The sequence below is a fragment of the Mustelus asterias genome, chromosome 4 (assembly GCF_964213995.1).
Source record: "Mustelus asterias chromosome 4, sMusAst1.hap1.1, whole genome shotgun sequence".
In the NCBI taxonomy this organism is placed as follows: Eukaryota; Metazoa; Chordata; class Chondrichthyes; order Carcharhiniformes; family Triakidae; genus Mustelus; species Mustelus asterias.
This window is the reverse complement of record NC_135804.1, coordinates 15,599,959-15,620,510: the sequence shown is the minus strand read 5'-3', so window position 1 is coordinate 15,620,510 and position 20,552 is coordinate 15,599,959.

The window sequence follows — 20,552 nt, the reverse complement described above, 5'->3', positions numbered from 1 at the left end:
CCCCAAACTTTCGACCTATCACAACCGGAGCTGGAGGGCGTTAATACATATCCACGCACGTAGGTGGCGTAATGTAAAATGAAACAGGTTTGACTGAGATAGAGAGAGGCGGGGGGGGGGGGGGGGGGGGGGAGAACAATATAATACACTGTAAATAGTTTTATACATTTTACAGAATGGGCATCTTGTCCTGGTATATATGAATCTTATCCTGAAGGAAGTGTAAATCACTGAGGTTTAAATCACTGAGATTTTACTTTGGATCAAGTCTTACTTACTGCGTTATCTTTACCCACGTGAAATTGCCTCTTTCTAACGAAAATATCGCAAGAACAGCCCGTTGTAATTAACAAAAAAAACTCATTATTTTCAGATTTCAAGCGCACTTTGTCACTCAATAAATGAATGGGGACGATGGATTAACCTCCCCCCCCCCCCCCCCAAAGAAGCTCCAGGCAATGTAACAGTTTCATTACGGGTTAGTCCGGTTTTATTAATTAGCGAAGGGCGTCTTTTGACAAGGTACCTATTCTTAAATCCCCCCTCACATAGCAAAGTAAAAGGAGGCTATACACACACACGCACACAAATATATTGTTCTACTTTCATGACTGTTGTAGAATTTATTCAGAAAAATCGCAAATTGAACATGTAAGTAAGAAAAAGTTCAAACAAGGATTTTGAAGGAAAGTAAAATATTTTTAAACATAAACGCTGACTTCAAACATCTTGTCCTGATGGTGAAAACTGGCGTGCAGTTACTGGCCGGTTACCCCAAAAACAGATACACCAAGGAATGCATGGAAAGTTGACCTTATAAAGGCATGAAAACTATATTTCGATTGTATGTAAAAATCACAGAAATGACACGAGCAGATATTTATTCAAACGATACACTGTATTTAAACAAAACAGGACAATGCATTCTAACTTACAATTAGTAGTCCTGAATGTAAGGCAAGTCAGAACTCACCTTGTTCAAAGTGTGCACCAGATTGAAATCTCCAGGCACTTTGTTAAATACGCTTTACACATTTATTTTCCTTCTGGTCCACGCGCGTGGAAATCGATTACACTTTTCGTTGTAAAACTGGTGAAGTTCGGTTATAATTTGGGTCCCCGCTTCTCCCCCTCCACGCCTCCCCCCCCCCCCCCCCCCCCACACACACACATTCAAAATTAAACCAAAAAAAAGAGGGGGATATTATCGTCAGAATTTATTAAACCTACATTGCAGGAATTGTTTTATGGTTCATGTATCTGATGCTAATTCCTTGCTCAGCCTCCTAGATTATTTTATTTCACACGTTTAACCGGTTTTAATCAGGCTGTCCATTTGGGTAATAATAAGATTGATAAGCGAGAATCGTCCTGTGCCAACCCCCCGAAGTCTGGCGGACTTTGATAACCGCTTTTTTTTTATTTTGTCGAGTTATTTGTGTTGCTGTTATCTACAGACACCCCCCTTCTCCCAACACACAGTCACTGGAACAGTTTTCAGAATTGTTTTCCGTTTTGGCTTTTCAGCGAGTCCCACAAACTAATGAGAAGGCAGTGGAGTGTCTATCGAATTCTGTCAGCCGGCGAGCGAGAGACCAAAATGTTATTGCAATCAAGCCAAAACAAAAAAAAAACACACTCGTTAATTTTGGATTAATTACTTCTTAAACAATAATCGGAATATAATTCTAAACGTGGGAAGGCAACTGGCTTCTCAGCAAGTGCTCCACTGGCATTAGTTTGTGCATCTGGCTACCGGTTGAGTTTGTTTGAAGGATGCTCACACACATGCACCTCCATACCTCTATCCATCTGCCTGTGCCATTTTCACCGGCGTGTCAATTAGCTTCGGTTTGCACATGCTGTGGAAATACTGTCCCCGGGAAAGTGTCTACAATTGCAGCCAAGTGGACCGGCGCTTGGTGGAATTCAAATGTTGCTTAAAATCAGGCACTCAGGCACAGGCCGTAAAAATAATGGGAGAACTGTAGGAGATGGGAATGATATGGATTTACCTTTATTGATTGTGGGGTGGGGGTGGAGTAAATGATTGCCAGCTACGCTTAAATCAGTGTAAACAATTGTTTTACAATAAAGCACTCGAGGTAGCATCCTACCAGCCAAATCATGAGCACAGACCATACAGAACTAGGACAGAGCAGTGAGAGAATGGGATTTATTTTTTTTAAATCCAGTGTATGGATGATGCGAATGTGATTTTTTTTTTGCTTTTGTCAAGCAATGTGATTTAACTGATGGCTTACTTGTCTGAATGAGGTCTCGGTGGTGAATCGCTGAATTTACTTGATAATCTCAGCCACCCTAAGCGGGGTTCTCTCTCTCACACACACAGTATTTTTTGAATTGTCACAGCAAGTCAGTTCTAAATGACACATTGAAATCGACGAACAAATATTATGTCTCCGCGTTTTATTGTGTCTGTGCTGATCCTAATGTCAATACCAACTGAAAGCACCATGGTTCAGTGGCAGCAATAACAACCCGTTGCAGAAGTCAGGGCAAGAAATAAATGTCTTCAGTAGCAGGGAGGTACGTGGGGAGATAGGTCAGAATTCCCCTTGACTTGAATCCTGGCCATTCTCTTTGCCAAGCTAATTCCCCCTCCCCCCCCGTCCCCCTGTCCCCCCCCCCCCCCCTCCCGAAAAGTTCTTCCCTCAATTAATATACGCCAATGTTGCTGGATACCAAATAGATACAGCTATTTCCCCATTCGAATTATATAAATCGTCATTTGACAATGAGTTGAAGATTATATTGGTGAAGTTTAGTATTCTGTGCGAGGATTCCGTGTTTTCAAGGGACAAAAAAACAAATCTACACTTAAGGTGTAAAGGGGAACTGGAAGATGAATTTAGTGACAACAGTAGTATGAATGCGTATAATGTTATTTGCTCGATCGAATTGATTTCCAATAATGCATGATTTTATGAGTTTGCCATTGATCTAAGCAACCCCCCCCCCCACCCCCACACACACACAGTCTAACATGGTGTGAGGTTCTCCCCTTTCACCCCCGCATTTACTTGAGCATTGGGAGTTATGGGCGTCCGTCACCGGTGCAAAGAGGCGATAAGTTTCAACCAGAAACCCACTGGGTTATACGCACTTGTTCGAGACAGACCCTTCATATTCTCTATTAAATACTGCCCCCTCGTGATGATATTCATTCCTGCAGGATTCCCTGTTTTTTGGGGGGAAAATGTCTTTATACCTTTACCTGAGTTGATTAACATGAACAGGACATTTTTTTCTCCCTGCCTTCTGTACAGACTTCGTTACTGATTCTCGCATTTAATTTCATTCCCACCGTGTAGAATCGGGAGGTCACAAAACAAAACACACCATTCTGCTCGTTGGTTACAAGTAACCATGAAGATCTGAAATTGATCGGAAGAATGCATAGTCTGAGGGTTTTAAAATCACCTGGACGAATATGTTGCTTTGGAGTTTAGCAATGTACTGGAAAAAAATACGCCCGAAAGTTTAATGAGTTCGAGAGGTAATGTACAGAGTGTTATGAGAGAAATGTATGGATATTGGTCACAGAGATAAAATATAATCCACCACAGCCGAATAAATAGGATTCCTTTTTAATTTAAAATGGTCTAATAAAATTGTGGAGGGACATCTAATTGGTTTGTTTTCGATACAAGTCTCCGTTGCCATTAATGATTGGGTGATGGGTTAATGTGTTGACACTTCAAAAACAAAGAAAGATTTCTGTGCAGATTCATTCGATTTGTCTAGGATTCGTTTCCAACGCGCTTGTTATAATATTCAACTACTCCTGCACTAGATAACGGGTCTTAAAACCAGAGCGATGCCCAATAGAAATGTCAACGGATTTATAAAATATTCGACAAAAAAATACCTTCCGTCCTTCCATTCATTATTCCCAACGCTTTAAATCATAATTTTTGTTTCCCTACTCCCTCCCCCGCGCCCTCCCCCCCCCCCCCCCCCCAAGTGCAAGATCCAAAAATTGTCTTCTTTCAGAATCGAAATGCGCTGCATTTTAAGGGTGGGTTTGTTTAAATGCTTAACCTTGGTCCATTCTGGCACGGAGTCGCCTCAGCGTGAGCTGGAGTACAAACGAACTGCGATAACAAACACCCAGTTAACGAGGCGGGCTCGGAAGAAGCGCTTGGGTTTACAGGGAAGACACAAAGCAATTATGTCCATCCAGTCCCTCGCAATTAGATTTCTTGAAATTTCAGCCTTTCTTCATATAGATTCGTCCCGAGCGCCGACGAAAGAGTCTATTTCTGTTTGTTAAATTTGAGTGCCCTGACACCAGAAACATTGGTGTAGACTAGCAGTACCAAAGAGTTCTTATTTTGAGGTCGCGCAGGGCTCCAGTATACGCATGTATACAGTATGAGTGAGTTGGAATAAAGTGTGTTTGTTTTCGTTTGAACGCCGTGAAGCGGCGAAAAATGCTTCCAAGGTTAAGAGTCACTTACTTGTCTTATTTTGTTTCAATATTTCTTTCCCGACGATGTAACGATTTCGAGATGAGTAAACTAATGTAAAAGAACCTTGGGAAATGCAAACACATCAAAAATAAATGAATGTTCTGCCAATGAAGCTACATGAAATTGTGTGTGATCTGAATGAATAAACGATGCACTTCGTGTGGGAGGAATGAGAGCAAAATAATCACCCCCCCCCCCTCTCTTTCTCTCTCCCAGCTGGTTCTCCATCGCTAGAAGAGTAAATTGACTGCAACTGCACCCGGGCTTGGCTGGAGGGCAGCAGGTTAGGATCAAGAGAGAAGAAAATGAGAGAGAGAAAAGAAAAATAATGATACTTCACAAGAATAGACTGGAAAGACAGCAGATTAAGACGTTATTGCATATTGTGGCAAAACTTAACGCAGTAGAACCGAATCTTCACAGACGCTGTCTCTGTCTGGAATATTAGCTACCTCTTTGCAGACATTTTAACAACAAACTCTCCTTTCGGAGAATCAAAGCTGTTCTTATCGGTTGAAATAGGGACTTGTTTGTGCCATTATCGCAGTTAGAGGCTTGCCAATTTCGCGTTTATTATCAAGACACAATATTTTAAAGATTATTTATAATTTAACATGTACGTGCGCGTTTTCTTATTTTTTTCCTAATAAACTGGTCAACAATTTCCACCTCCCCCCCTCACCTTCGAAAGGAAATGAGAGCATTAATCTTTGGATTACACAATAATAATCCCTAATTGCAGAATCCATTGTAAAGAGAATTTATGGTTTATGCGACAGGAAGGGAGAAGATTTACTGCGTTGAGGTGAAAAGGATTTTTTGAAATAGCCTAATCATTAATAAGAAAAGGATGGAGCAACTGATTAGGAGATAGCGATGGTTGGAGAGGGGAAGGGGGGGGGGGGTGCTGGGGGGTGGGGGGGGGCGTGTGGGGGATAAGAAGATTAGCTCTGCAGGAAGTTTCCCACTTGCTCCAAGTCTCCTTTCACCTTTAGCCGTGTAGCCATCAGCACTTGGTGCGTTTTCCTTTCCACTGATTTGTGATGCTTGTGATCTGGGATTTGATTGTGACATTTTATAGAGGCTCCCCTTGACCCCCACCCCGCCCCCTCACCAGTACAACTGCTGTTTAAAACAACAGACTTGGTGGTTGTCAATAATCTGTAAAAAGTGCGCGCAGAAAGGTACGAATAATAATGTCAAAGGTATTTTTTACATGCCATGCGATTCTATGTGACTGTTCCTTTGTCTGCCCGCGTCCACACTAGACAGCAAACAAATGTGACCCGTGTTTCTCTACTTGGGATAGCATTCCCACGTCACCACTGGTTGTCAGGCAGTAAGAAGTCTCACAACACCAGGTTAAAGTCCAACAGGTTTATTTGGTAGCACATGCCACTAGCTTTCGGAGCGCTGCCCCTTCATCAGGTATGTCAGGCAGCCCAGTGGTTGCGAAAGGCGCTATATAAATGCAGAGCGGCTCTTTATTATTTTATTTCTGGGCAAAAACGTGTCCGACGACACAGAACAGCGATGACATTTCAAGCAGCAGTTTGGTAATTAAATACAAACCCCATACTAGGTTCTAGAGTGCGTTGGAATATTCCTGGACCATTAGGTGCTGCGCAAATACAGGTTCTCCACGAATTCAAGTTCAAGCTGGTCAAATATATTTTGAACCATCAGACTTAGAACCATTCCACCAATGTCTAAGTTACATTTTGCACAAGCAGATTGTACACAATGTGCGCCTATCTCCATCCCCTTTCCCCAATTTATTTCTGTAGATTTATATTAAGCTTGACTGCTGAAAAAACGGGCAGAAACCGATGTTAAAGCAGTTTTCAAATTCACTATTTGAGTAAGAAGGTTTACAAAAAAAAACAAAAATGTTTGTATTTACAGAATGGCTTCAATGATCCCACACGATAACCAACGAAGTGAGTTTGAAGTGTTGTCACTGCTGGAATACAGTGGGGCAACTCGTTTGCAAACAGCATGCACACTGCAAGGTCCCACCAACAGCAATGCGATGATGACTGTTTATTTAGCGATGCCGGGTGAGGTATAAATAATGTCACCTGCTGCCACAATGGGGGACAGACACCCCCACAGATGGTGAGTGGAAATTGGGCAGACAACTGAGGCTCCTTAAACTTGATTTGATTTGATTTATTATTGTCACATGCATCAGCATACAGTGAAAAGTATTGTTTCTTGCGCGCTACATAGACAAAGCATACCGTTCATAGAGAAGGAAAGGAGAGAGTGCAGAATGTAGTGTTACAGTCATAGCTAGGGTGCAGAGAAAGATCAACTTAATGCAAGGTAGGTCCATTCAAAAGTCTGACGGCAGCAGGGCAGAAGCTGCTCTTGAGTCGGGGTCGGTACGTGACTTCAGACTTTTGTATCTTTTTTCCCGACGGAAGAACATTGGAAATAAAATACATATCGCATACCGGGTCCAGGAATTAAGTTGAACATGTGCAGGCTAGGAAAGGAGCGTTACTTTTGCAAATCCACTGAACAAAAAACCGAGATAAAACAACAACATTCTGAAAACTGGCAAATCAAATAACTAAAGCACAGCCATTGAAGGGTCCAAAGCAGTACCAAACATTTTAGAACACCATTTTAATCCAAAGTATTCGACCTCATTGAACCTATTACTTTGATATGATGACTGTTGTAAAATGAGATGAAAGTTGTCAAAATGATATGTTATTTTGAAAAACATGCTATTCGTAAAATGGACATTCCAACCCTAATGTGGGTCAACGTGACATTATCATCGTCTAACTAATTATGAAATTGGGTTGTGAAACGCGATAATTTTCAGTATGTCTTCTCCCATCATAGGATTTATTGAATTTTGGAAGCGATTAAATGAAATAATGTGTTGAATTTATGTGTTTGACTTGTTTAGTGTCAGTTGCAAGAAAATATACAGGAAGGCACAATTAAGGGAATGATTAGATATTAATGTTCTAAATACATTTATTTAAGGCAGACTTAATTCTGTTGCTTCAACATTGAAAGTAGCACAGGACTTCTTTCTTTTCTTGGTGGTTAGTAAGAAGGAAAACCACATTTTACAGGGATGGGCATTCATATCAGGAAATTGCTGAGTTTTTGCATTTCGTAAGACAAGTAGCAATATTTTGGGTTATATTTGCATGATATATTATGTTTCAAGGCCCCATCCTACCGCCTCCTGGGATACAAATATTAAGAAGTATTTTTAAAGGGTTTTATTTTTCAACTTGACTCCAAGGCTTCAGTTTGTCAGTTTCCATTGAGTGATGTCAGCAATTTCCATGGAAAACAATGCAGCTTTCAGCAAAGTGCCTGGAACGTGAGTATTTTCCTCTTGTCGCTGTTCCCGATTGCAATATACAGTGTATATTTTTTAGCAATTGATTACTTTGTCGAATAGCCTCTTTAAGGATTATGGCTCTTGCAAAAATATATCTAAACGTCAACAAACGACCGATTAGGAAAAAAAAAGCAGCTGATCTCAGTCAGCCCAGTCTGTCGTGTCTTCTTATATAGACTGCTGACCATATCCGTGCCATTAGATTGTGTGGAGATTTCTTGACTAATTCTACCGTGCAGATTGCCATTACTTAGCACTGACATAACTTTGGATTGATCAAGGTTGACAAACATTGAAAATATCTCGGGCGATCTGAGAATTTTCATGATGTTTACTTTAAATTCCAGGAACTTGGGAGAATAACAACTAAAAGACTCAGCTTCTCACGTACAAAGAAAGCGACACAGAAAATCCTACTCTCTATGCTCCAGGGGTGGAATTCTACTGACACTTTTGAGAAGTAATTTTTGGTGTGAACTGTTCAAAAAAGGTGTAGAATAATGCGGGCATCAGTTCTCAATCTAGAAAAATCTAGACTACCAAATAAGGCAGGTGTCTTCCATCAATTTAAATTTATGCAGTCTGTTTTAAAAAGTTTATTTATTCGTGTCACAAGTAGGCTTACAGTAAGTAGTTTCACAACACCAGGTTAAAGTCCAATAGGTTTATTTGGTAGCATGAGCTTTAGGAGCACTCACCTGATGAAGGGGCAACGCTCCGAAAGCTCGCGCTACCAAATAAACCTGTTGGACTTTAACCTGGTGTTGTGAGGCTATTTACTGTGGCTACCCCAATCCAACGCCAGCAACTCCACATCAAGTAGGCTTACATAGCACTACAATGAAGTTATTGTGAAAATCCCCTAGTCGCCACACTCTGGCGCCTGTTCGGGTACACTGAGAGAGAATTTAGCACTTAACCAGCACATCTTTCAGACTGTGAGAGGAAACCGGAGCACCCAAAGGAAACCCATGCAGACACGAGGAGAATGTGCAGACTCTGCACAGACAGTGATCCAAGCTGGGAATCGAACCTGGTCTCTGGCAATGTGAGGCAGCAGTGTGAACGATTGTGCCACCATACCTCCCCTGTGCTCTAACTTCAACCCAATATAAATTTGCATTTCAAAAATAGGCAATTTCCTGGACTACCTGAGCACTTTTAAAACTTGGAATGGATTTAAAATATATACATATAAGGAGAAAGCAGATGCTTCCAAAATATTTTTCTAACATGAAACAATAGGAGTGGACCTTTGCACATGTATCAAATTACACATGCTCCTGTACAGCTCCTTTGTCACAGGCCTTCATTGTTGAGCAGACTAAGTCCAGAATGCACTACATCAAGGTTTAACAATTCCACATTGAAGCCAGATGATATGAGTCTCAGGTTGTTAGCTATAATAAAGTTGCATCAAAGTTTCCTCATTTTGGCATGGACTTCAGTCAAAAGATAAGGATCAGAAGTGATTTGAAAATCACATTCAAATGTTGGTAATGAATCATATACTTTATAGCACAGACACTTTTATTGTGTCTTCAAAATAAACTATGTGGAAAAAAGGCACAAGGGAGGAATCCATAGCATCAAACATTAGCATTTTTTGTTCTTTTGTGTGTTATTCGTGGAAAACATCCACCAATTATTTCATATCGTAAAATATTGAAGGGATTGCATTATTTGGTGCAAAAATAGCAACGCAATAGCATTTTCACTTGAAGGTGTGTTTGCATCACACCTAGGCAATTATCCTATTGATTATTTACAGGTTTTTGCACCAGATTGCTGAATATTTGCATATTTTGTCTAACTTACATAGACTATGGTTCAGAAAGGGAATCAGTCAAGGAAATCATAGGCTAGGAATACTGCGGCGAATAACTCACCTCCTAACTCCCCGAAGCCTATCCACCTTCTACAAGGCACAAGTCAGGAGTGTGATGGAATACTCCCCACTTGCCTGGATGGGTGCAGCTCTAACAACACTCAAGAAACTTGACACCATCCAGGATGAAGTAGCCCGCTTGATTGGCATTACATCTACAAACATTCAATCCCTCCACCACCGATGCTCAGTAGCAGCAGTGTGTACTATCTACAAGATGAACTGCAGCAATTCACCAGAGATCCTGAGACAGCACCTTCCAAACCCATGACCACTTCTGTCTAGAATGACAAGGGCAACAGATAAATGGAAACACCACCACCTGCAAGTTCCCCTCCAAGTCGCTCACCATCCTGACTTGGAAAGATATTGCCGTTCCTTCGCAGTCGCTGGGTCAAAATCCTGGAATTCCCTCCCTAACGGCATTGTGAGTCAACCCACATGGACTGCAGCGATTCAAGAACTCACCGCCACCTTCTCAAGGGCAACTAGGGATGGGCAATAGATGCTGGCCAGCCAGCAACACCCATGCCCCACGAATGAATAAAAAAAACTTAAATGCAGCATGCTGCAAACGATGATTTTCAATACTGTCTGAAAGAGTTAAGGAAAATCAACTGAGGAAGAAATACACTTATTCAGTTTGGTGGAGATGATTTGAAGTCAAATTATCCCATCTTTCTGGTGCAAGTATAAAGTGTAAGGTACAATATCTAGATAGGGGCCTATGGTTTTTCTCTGACTCTGCAACTGTTTAGTTCAGATGAACAAAACAAGACTAGTTTTTGGAAATCTGAAAATTGTTCGGCAGCATCTGTGAGTAAGAAAATAGAGTTATTGCTTCCTATTGAATGATCTTTCTTCAGAACTGAAAACTTAGCCGATAATCTAGAGAAGCGTGTATTCCATAAGCTAGTAAGACCATAAGACATAGGAGCAGAATTAGGCCGCTCGGCCCATCGAGTCTGCTCCGCCATTCAATCATGGCTGATATTTTTCTCATCCCCATTCTCCTGCTTTTTCCCCATAACCTCTGATCCCTTTATTAATCAAGAACCTATCTATCTCTGTCTTAAAGACACTCAATGACCTGGCCTCCACAGCCTTCTGCAGCAAAGAGTTCCACAGATTTATCACTCTCTGTCTGAAGAAATTCCTCCTCATCACTCTTTTAAAGGATCATCGCTTTAGCCTGAGGTTGTGCCCTCTGGTTCTAGTTTTTCCTACTAGTGGAAACATCCTCTCCACATCCACTCTATCCAGGCCTCGCAGTATCCTGTAAGTTTAAATAAGATCCCTCCATATCCTTCTAAACTCCAATGAGTACAAACCCAGAGTCCTCAACTGTTCCTCATACGACAAGCTCTTCATTCCAGGAATCATTGTTGTGAACCTCCTCTGGACCCTTTCCAAGGCCAGTACATCCTTCCTTAGATATGGGGCCCAAAACTGCTCACAATATTCCAAATGGGGTCTGACCAGAGCGTTATACAGCCTCAGAAGTACATCCCTGCCCTCTCAACATGAATGCTAACGTTGCATTTGCCGTCACAACTGCCGACTGAACCTGCACGTTAACCTTAAGAGAATCTTGAACAAGGACTCCCAAGTCCCTTTGTGTTTCTGATTTCTTAAGCATTTCCCATTTAGAAAATAGTCTTTGCCTCAATTCCTCCTTCCAAAGTGCGTAACCTCACACTTTTCCACATTGTATTCCATCTGCCACTTCTTTGCCCACTCTCCTAACCTGTCTAAGTCCTTCTGCAGCCTCCTGCTTCCTCAATACTACCTTTCCCTCTACATACCTTTGTATCAAATCCAAAGGCTTTGGCCATGCTGTGGACTTGAATCCAGGTTACTCCAACATTATAATGATTGGACTAGCTTGAACAATCTGAATTTAAGAATACGGCTTTGCTCCACAACAATGCAGTGAGTCATTCTAACCAAGGTACTTATCAATACTATCAGACCTTGTTGTATAATCTACACTCTATATACTTACATAGACAACATGTTCATCTTCATTGTCACTTTTCCATTTAAGTATTCTTATACACAGTCATGCCATCTCCGTTTTTGTAACTGGGATTCATTCTATCAAATGCAAAAAATTCTCATCTTTATATACAACTGACTAATTGAGAACCAATATAAAAAACCTGAACAAATGTCCAAAAAACCTAAAGAATGAAAAATCACACTCTCAAACATATTTATTATTGTCACAAGTAGGCTTATATTAACGCTGCAATGAAAACTCCCAAGTCATCACACTCTGGCACCTGTTTGGGTACACTGAGGGAGATTTTAGCATGGCCAATGCACCTAATCAACACATTTTCAGACTGCAGGAGGAAACCGGAGCAAACCCATGCAGACGCAGGGAAAACATGCAGACTCTGCACAGACAGTGACCCAAACCAGGAATCGAACCCAGCCCCCTGGTGCTGTGAGGCAGCAGTGCTAACCACTGTGCCACCTTGCCACTTCAAGAGGCACCAGGTATAATTTGAATTAATATAACTATCCTTTTATCCTTTTCATTTGGGTTTCAATCTAGCTAGCTCCTTGCTCTGAGACTTGCCAAAAAGCACTAAATAGTCTCAAAAGCCCAAAATCTGAACCTCTAAGCTGATCACAGATTGATAGTCTCACTAAGGTCTTGAGAAAGAATGGCCACAAGCTGTGAAACTCTGGTGGAATAAGGAGAGCTGCTTGAGTTTAGAATTAACTTCTTGAGATATGGAAGAGGAAGCTTTGCTCTACACTTTATCTAGTCTATTCCTGTCATAGTGGGTGCAATTGTAGAACAAATGCCAGTCATTTATAACAATTGGTTTAGTGCAAAAATAGCAAAATATGCTACAATATATTCCTAATTTAAAAGCAAAAATAAAAATCAGTTTTTTTAACCCATGCCTTGAATGCACTGTTACCATAACATTGTATAATAATATCAGATAACATCTGAATGGAAGAATGACAATAGGCAGACCTTTCTGAGTGCTGGAATGGGGCAGGTCATAGAGGAATCTTGAGGATTATATGCAATGAACTGAGATTCTTTTATTCACTGGTAGGTGGAAATTATTTTTTTATTTCTGATTAAAGGATTTGAATTTATTTTGCCTGAGTAGACAAAAAGTGCAATGATCAGAAGCGACAACTTAATTTTTCCCCCACAAATTGCCATGGCATATGGTATGAATATAGTATGAATAATCACTGACTGTTCATTACAAGGTAAAGTGGATGGCACGGTGGCACAGTCGTTGGCACTGTGGCCTCACAGGACCGTGGACCTGAGTTCGATTCCTGACTTGAGTCACTGTCTGTTTGGAGTTGGCATGTTCGCCCCGTGTCTGCATGGGTTTCCTCCGGGTGCTCTGGTTTCCTTCCACTGTCTGAAAGACGTGCTGGTTAGGTGCATCGGCCATGCTAAATTCTCCCTCAGTGTACCTGAACAGGCGCTGAAGTGTGGCGTCCAGGGGATTTGCACAATAACTTCATTACAGTGTTAATGTAAGCCTACTTGTGACAAATAAATAAACTTAAATAAATGAATAAACTCATTGGCTCAATTTTTCCAACACATAATGGTGGGATAGGAGTTCGGAGAGCCAAAAAAATAAGTGCATTCCAGCTACAAGGGAACCTTCCCAAGGGTGGGCAGGGAATTGGATTGACTGCTCACTCCAGGGAGACAGCTAGATAATCATGCTTGTTAAAGCTCCAGCGAAGGGTGATTTTGTGGCCTCACTGGTATTTTGCCATGAGTAGACTGGCCCCACCTACAACACATGAAGGTCATCAGCTCAATGGAGGTGGCTGCCAGGGTTCTTAACCATAAAGCCATTGGACCATAAGAAATAGGAACATGAGTAGACAGACTGTTCGGCCACTCGTGCTTGCTCTGCCATTCAGTAGGGTTCCCTTATTGATCAAAAATCTACCTCAGCTTTAAATATACAGAATTCTGCCCCGACAGCTCTCTGTGGCAAAGAGTCCCTAAGTCTCACAACTCTGTGAAAGAAAAAATTCCTCCTCATCTCAATCTTAAATTGGCGCTTCTTTATTCTGAGACTGTGCACTCTGATCTGAGACTTTCCCATGAGGGGAAACATTCTCTCAGCATTTACTCTGTCAAGCTCCTTAAGAGTGCCATACTTTCCAATGAGATCACCTCTCATTCTTCTAAATTCCAATGTGTAGAGTCCCAATCTGTTTAACCTTTCCTCATAAGACAATCCCTCCATACCGGGGATCATCCTAGTAAATCTTCTCTGAACCACACACAATGAAATAATGGGTGGGATTTTCCGGCCACTCTCGCCTCAAAACCGGAGAATCCTACCTGGTCAATGGACCTTTGCTACAATTCCCGTGGTGGACGGGATGGGAGAATCCCGGCCTATATCTTTCCTTAAATAAGGGGACCGAAACTGCTCACAGTACACCTGGTGTGGTCTCATTCGTACCTTGCACAATCATGGTCCTTCAGAACTGGTGGCCCCACTGACAGGGCTGTGAACATGAAACACCACAATCACAACTGAACCCAATCCAACGGAGGGATGACCCCTCCATCCAAATAGGCCAACTGGCTTTGATTTTATTTAGTACTACACTACGGTTATGCAACCCAGCAAGGACACCGCTACGTTGAGATGCCTCCTGGTCTCCAACCTGCCTCAGCAGTGTCCACCTCTCCCAGTGGGGTTGCTAAGGCTCCAGAGCTGCTGGCCCTCTGATTGGACCTGCAGTACTGAGAACCCACCTGCCAGAGGTGCCAATTAAGAAGTCAACTCCTGAAAGGTTACTGAGCCAGTCTTGCTGCCATTTGGTCCTAACGCCAGGCTTCTGAAGCCCACAGCAACATGCACACCCCATTTCTCAGAGTATTGTGCTTATCACATGGCAGGAAATCATTTTCTTGCATTTAAAACTTACTTTTGTAGTTAACTTTATCATTTTAAATTTTTTGTCTCACCTAACATAAACTTAGTTATCACATCATGTCTTTAAGTTCTTGTGACTTATCAGTTCCTTGTTTAGAAACCAGACAGTTTTTTTCTAATTTAATATAAGTTGCCCCAGAGTGCAGTGTTGCATCAGTGTGTGTCTCATCTAGTCATTTCCATCCTTGGAACCATTTATCCATCAAACCAGGAGAACGGTAACTTTGCCAGGCCCTCCTGAATATTTATCCTGTGCACTAGGGGCGTCACGGTGACACAGTGGTTAGCAATGCTGCCTCACAACGCCAGGGACCGGCTTGGGTCACTGCCTGTGTGGAGTTTGCACCTTCTCCCCGTGTCTGCGTGGGTTTCCTCCGGGTGCTCCGGTTTCCTCCCACAGTCTGAAAGACGTGCTGGTTAGGTGCATTGACCCGAACAGGCGCTGTTGTGTGGCGACTGGGAGAATTTCACAGTAACTTCATTGCAGTGTGACTTGTGACTAATAAATAAACTTTACTTTTTGTGGTTGTGGCTATCAGTATTTCCTCGGCTGCTGCAGGGAATTCACATGATCACAGAGTGCATTGTATTGAAATTTTATTTGACTCGACCCTTAAGCACCAAGGTTCAGCATTATTAGAAATTTATAGGATCATGCCATTTTTCTGTTGGTTCATCATCCATGAATGAATGTGCATGGCATTGATATGACTGAATTATGATGCACCTCTCATGAGCTAACACAGAAGTTAGGAACAGGAGTAACCCTTTGAGCCTGCTCCAAAATTCAATAAGACCATGGCTGATCTGGTTGTGGTCTCAACTCCATTTTGCTGTCCTCCATAAAGTTCGACTCCCCTGTTTATCAGAAATCTCTGCCTTAAATAAGTTGAATGACCCATCCTCCACAATCCCCGCAAAAGAGCATTCCACATACTAACAACGCTTTGAGGGAAAGAAATTCTTCTCATCTTCATCTTAAACTGTGTTCCCTGGTTCTAGTCCCTCCCACAAATGGAAACATCCTCTGAGTATCTACCCTGTCAAGTCCCCTCAGGATTTTATAAATTTCAATAAGATCACCTCTCATTCTTCTCAGCGCCAAAGGGCATAGGCCCAACCTGTTCAACCAGTCATCATAAGATAAGCCCCTCATCCCAGGAATAAGTTGAGTGAATTTTAAATAAAAGTTAAACAAAGTTTAAAAAGTTAAATAAGGAACTTGCATTTATATAGTGCCTTGAATAACTTCAAAATATCGCAAAGTATTTTATAACCAATACTTTCGAACTCTCTTCACTGTTGTAAAGTAATAAATCATCAGCGTAATAATCTATCTCTCAAAGTTAGCTTTGGCTCAGTAGTTGCACTTTCATCTCTGAGCCCCACTCAAGAGACCCAAGTAAAGAATCGATGTTTTTATTTAAGCACGATATTAATGGAGTCAGGAGTACCACCTTTTGGATTAGACCATGTCATTAACTATAGGAATATAGGATGTAGGAGCAGAAGTAGGCAAATTGAGCCCTTCGAGCCCGCTCCGTCATTCAATCAGATCATGGCTGATCTCTCCCTGGTCTCAAATCCACTTCCCCACCTGTTCCCCATATCCCCTTCTCCCTTTTTTATTTGAAAATTATCTATCTCCTTCTTGAAACCATTCAATGATTCAGACTCCACTGCACTATGGGGCAGCGAGTTCCACAAATTCACCACCCTCTGCGAGTACTTCCTCCTCATCTATCATTTCACTTAGACAACAAAGAAACCATGACCATGTCGATGGACATCTTAAACATCTTTAACATCTTTAACATCTTTAACTGCAGCTTTTAATGTAATTAATTTTGAATGCATTAATACATAATTTGATGTTCCATAGAGTCACAAGTCTGCATTTTCTGTTGTGCCATTGCAATCTATCTACTTCAGATGGTGTATATTTGGCAGGAGAGTTGTGTGGTGGGTGTTATTATGCAATGTCTGAACAGACATGACACAAAACAAACAGCATTATTCATTATTCATGTAAATTGAGTCTGTGTCTTTATAAGCTCTGTTTGTGAACAGAATTCCCACTCACCTGAAGAAGGGGCTAAGAGCTCCAAAAGCTTGTGTGGCTTTTGCTACCAAATAAACCTGTTGGACTTTAACCTGGTGTTGTTAAACTTCTTACTATGTTGAAGAAGAGCAGAGGAGTTTTTATGATGTCCTAGCCAATATTTACCCCTCAACAAACATCATCAAAACAGATTATCTAGTCATCGTAGCGCTGCTGTTTGTGGGATCTTGCTGTGTGAAAATTGACTCTTGTGTTTGCCCTTATTATATTGATGAGGATACTTCAAGAAGACACTCCATTGGTGGTGAAACATTTTGGGAAAGGTACTATAGAGATGTTTTTTCTTTCTAGTTTTGCATTTAGATCAGAGCAGGAAGAACATGGTCAAAAACATCTTTAACTGCAGCTTTTAATGTAATTAATTTTGAATGCATTAATACATAATTTGATGTTCCATAGAGTCACAAGTCTGCATTTTCTGTTGTGCCATTGCAATCTATCTACTTCAGATGGTGTATATTTGGCGGGAGAGTTGTGTGGTGGGTGTTATTATGCGATGTCTGAACAGACATGACACAAAACAAACAGCATTTTGTGTAAAACAGATATGACATAGAAAGATAGAGAAAGAGAAAATAGGAGCAAGAGTAGGCCATTCAGCCCTTCGTGCCTGCTCCCCCATTCAATATGACGTGCAAAATGTTTTAATTCTGATTAGTAGCAAAAACAAGAACTGAAAATGACAAAGGTGCAGAACAATACACCTGAAAAATTATGGGGCTGGATTTTCTCGGGGTGAGGAGGGGTATCCCACCTCTCATTATACAGGACTGTCTTATATCTGACTCCACTGTCTCATTTCCAAAGCTGCATGTTGTTGAGACTATGTTTGTCCCATAATTCAGACCATTAAATTACAGTGGGCAATGCATGCCCATTTCCTGTGTATGTGTGTTCTAACAGCTCTGGAGCCATCTCCCCCACCTCCTTCCCTCCTGCCCTGCTTTCACACTGCCCTGGCAACCTCATGCCCCACAAACCACCCTGTCAGGACTGCCTACTCCCCTCCCCCTCAACACAGAACCCCTTGGCAGATTATCCCTTAAATTTCTCTGCAAAAGCTAGTCACCCTGCCTACACTCCTCCCCAACCAAGAAGTCCATGGTCAGCCCGCCTAACCAAAGTCCAGCTGCCCTGCAGCGACATTGTGCTGAGGAAGAGGTAACTGAGTGGCCTTCAGCCCTCATCTGGGAGGAAGTTCCCTCTCCAGAGAGCTGATTGGACAAATAAGTATTATCTGATTGGCCAGTGTCTCTGTAGACCCAGCAGTGCCAGGATGGATTAAGTTTTAAGTTTATTTATTGTTGTCACAAGTAGACACTGCAATGAAGTTACTGTGAAAATCCCCTAGTCACCACACTCTGGCGCCTGTTTGGGTAGACCGAGGGAGAATTTAGCATGGCCAATGCACCTAACCAGCACGTCTTTCAGACTGTGGGAGGAAATCGCAGTACCTGAAGGAAACCCACACAGACACGAGGAGAATGTGCAAACTCCACACAGACAGTGACCCAAGCCGGGAATCGAACTCGAGTCAGTGGACACTGCTGGCAGGACAAGCAGTCCCTGAATAAGAAGCCATTTGGATCCTGGATTTTAAGCAGTTAACCTTGGCTGTTGGTCAAGCCTGTCAGATCAACTCCTGGGGAGGATGGTGGGGGAGGGGCAGGAGCGTGTTTTACAGACGGTGGAGGAGGCTTAAAGGGGGGCTATGATTTTGAGGTGTGGGCTCCCTATAATGGGCACGATGGGGGCAACCCTCCCCCAAAGGAGGTACTCCTTCCTACCTGACAGTAGCCCACGCAGTGAAAGCTGTCCGGCTTCCATTTTGCTTCTGCCTTCTGCATGGGTTTGATTTGATTTATTATTGTCACATGTATTAACATACAGTGAAAAGTGTTGTTTCTTGCGTACCATTCATAGAGAAGGAAATGAGAGAGTGCAGAATGCAGCGTTACACTCACAGCTAGGGTGTACAGAAAGATCAACTTAATGCAAGGTAAGTCCATTCAAAAGTCTGACAGCAGCAAGGAAGAAGCTGTTCTTGAGTCAATTGGTATGTGACCTCAGACTTTTGTATCTTTTTCCCAAAGGAAGAAGGTGGAAGAGAGAATGTCCGGGGTGTGTGGGGTCCTTAATTATGCTGGCTGCTTTGCCGAGGCAGTGGGAAGTGTAGACAGAGTCAATGGATGGGAGGCTGGTTTGCGTGATGGACTAGGCTACATTCATGACCTTTTGTAGTTCCTTGTGGTCTTGGGCAGAACAGGAGCCAAACCAAGCTGTGATACAACCAGAAAGAATGTTTTCTATGGTGCATCTGTAAAAGTTGGTGAGAGTCGTTGCTGACATGCCAAATTTCCTTAGTCTTCTGAGAAAGTAGAGGTGTTGGTGGGCTTTCTTAACTGAATTTCCTTCAGGTGCTCTGGTTTCCCCCACAGTCCAAAGATGTGCAGGTTAGGTGGATTGGCCATGCTCAATTGGCCCTTGGTATCCCAAGGTGTGTAGGTTATGGGATTAGCGGCATAAATGCGAGGGGTTACAAGGATAGGGTGGGCACTGGCCTGAGAAAGATGCTCTATCGGAGAGTCAGTGCAGACTCAATGTGCCGAATGGCCTCCTTCTGCACTGTAGGGTTCTATGATTCTCCTCCCGCATATATTATAACAGTGGAGGTGGAATGAGGCCCTTAATTGGGCCTTGAGAGACAAGCCAGGGGGGTGGATGAGAAGGCAGTGGGAAGTCCATCCGTTCTATGAGCCCCAACACCATCAAATGCATTAGTATGGGAGGGGGGAACGGCATAAAATTCAGTGCATGGAATTTTAAGTTAGGCAAAGTGCTCAATGAAGATGAACAGATAAATGATCATTTCACATAACAAATTAACACAGTAAGCATAACAGGGAAAGATACACTAACAGTTAGTTTATTTACTTCTTTTTTAAAAATCTCTTGAGAGGAACTGGGTAGCGCAGCAAGTGTGAATAACTGTTCTTTCACCGGGGTTTGAATCCAGCCCAGATTGATGGAATGAAAGAATCTTCTCTGTAAAAGATACAAGGAGGCTCAGTGAAGTGAATGTGAATGGTCCCAAACCATTTCTTAGCCCCATGTCCTAAGCTCAAAACTGACCACAAATTGGCAATCTCACTTAGACCATGAGGACAGCTGATGTGGGAAATGGAAAGTATGTGCATGTGTTGCAAGGGGAGTGCTTGTGAGGTTAGTATTCGGTACCTTGGTGGAATTCAGTACAAGGAGATTTGCCACTCACCTAATCAGTGCCACATCTGATGTGATTCCCTGGTAGTGATCAATCTTATCCTTGCGACATTTGCTGTACATTTCTTTCTTATTACAATCCCAGACAAAAAAGAATCATCTAGCAAACCTAGAAATAGGTACAGAATTCATCAGAATTAATATGCGCGCATTTTCTATCAGTAAACATTGTACAGGTTTCATAGTGAAAATGAACCTTAGGACTTGAACTCATTTAGGGGAAGCAGTGGGGCAGTGGTATTGTCAAATGGCTAGTAATTCAGGAACCCAGGGTAATGTTCTGGAGCACACAGGTTCGAATCCCACCACAGTAGATGGTGAAATTTGAATTCAATAAAAAAAATCTGAAATGAAAAGTCTAATGATAACCACAAATCGATTGTCCTAAAAACTCATTTGGTTCACTAAGTTTAAGTTTATTTTTTAA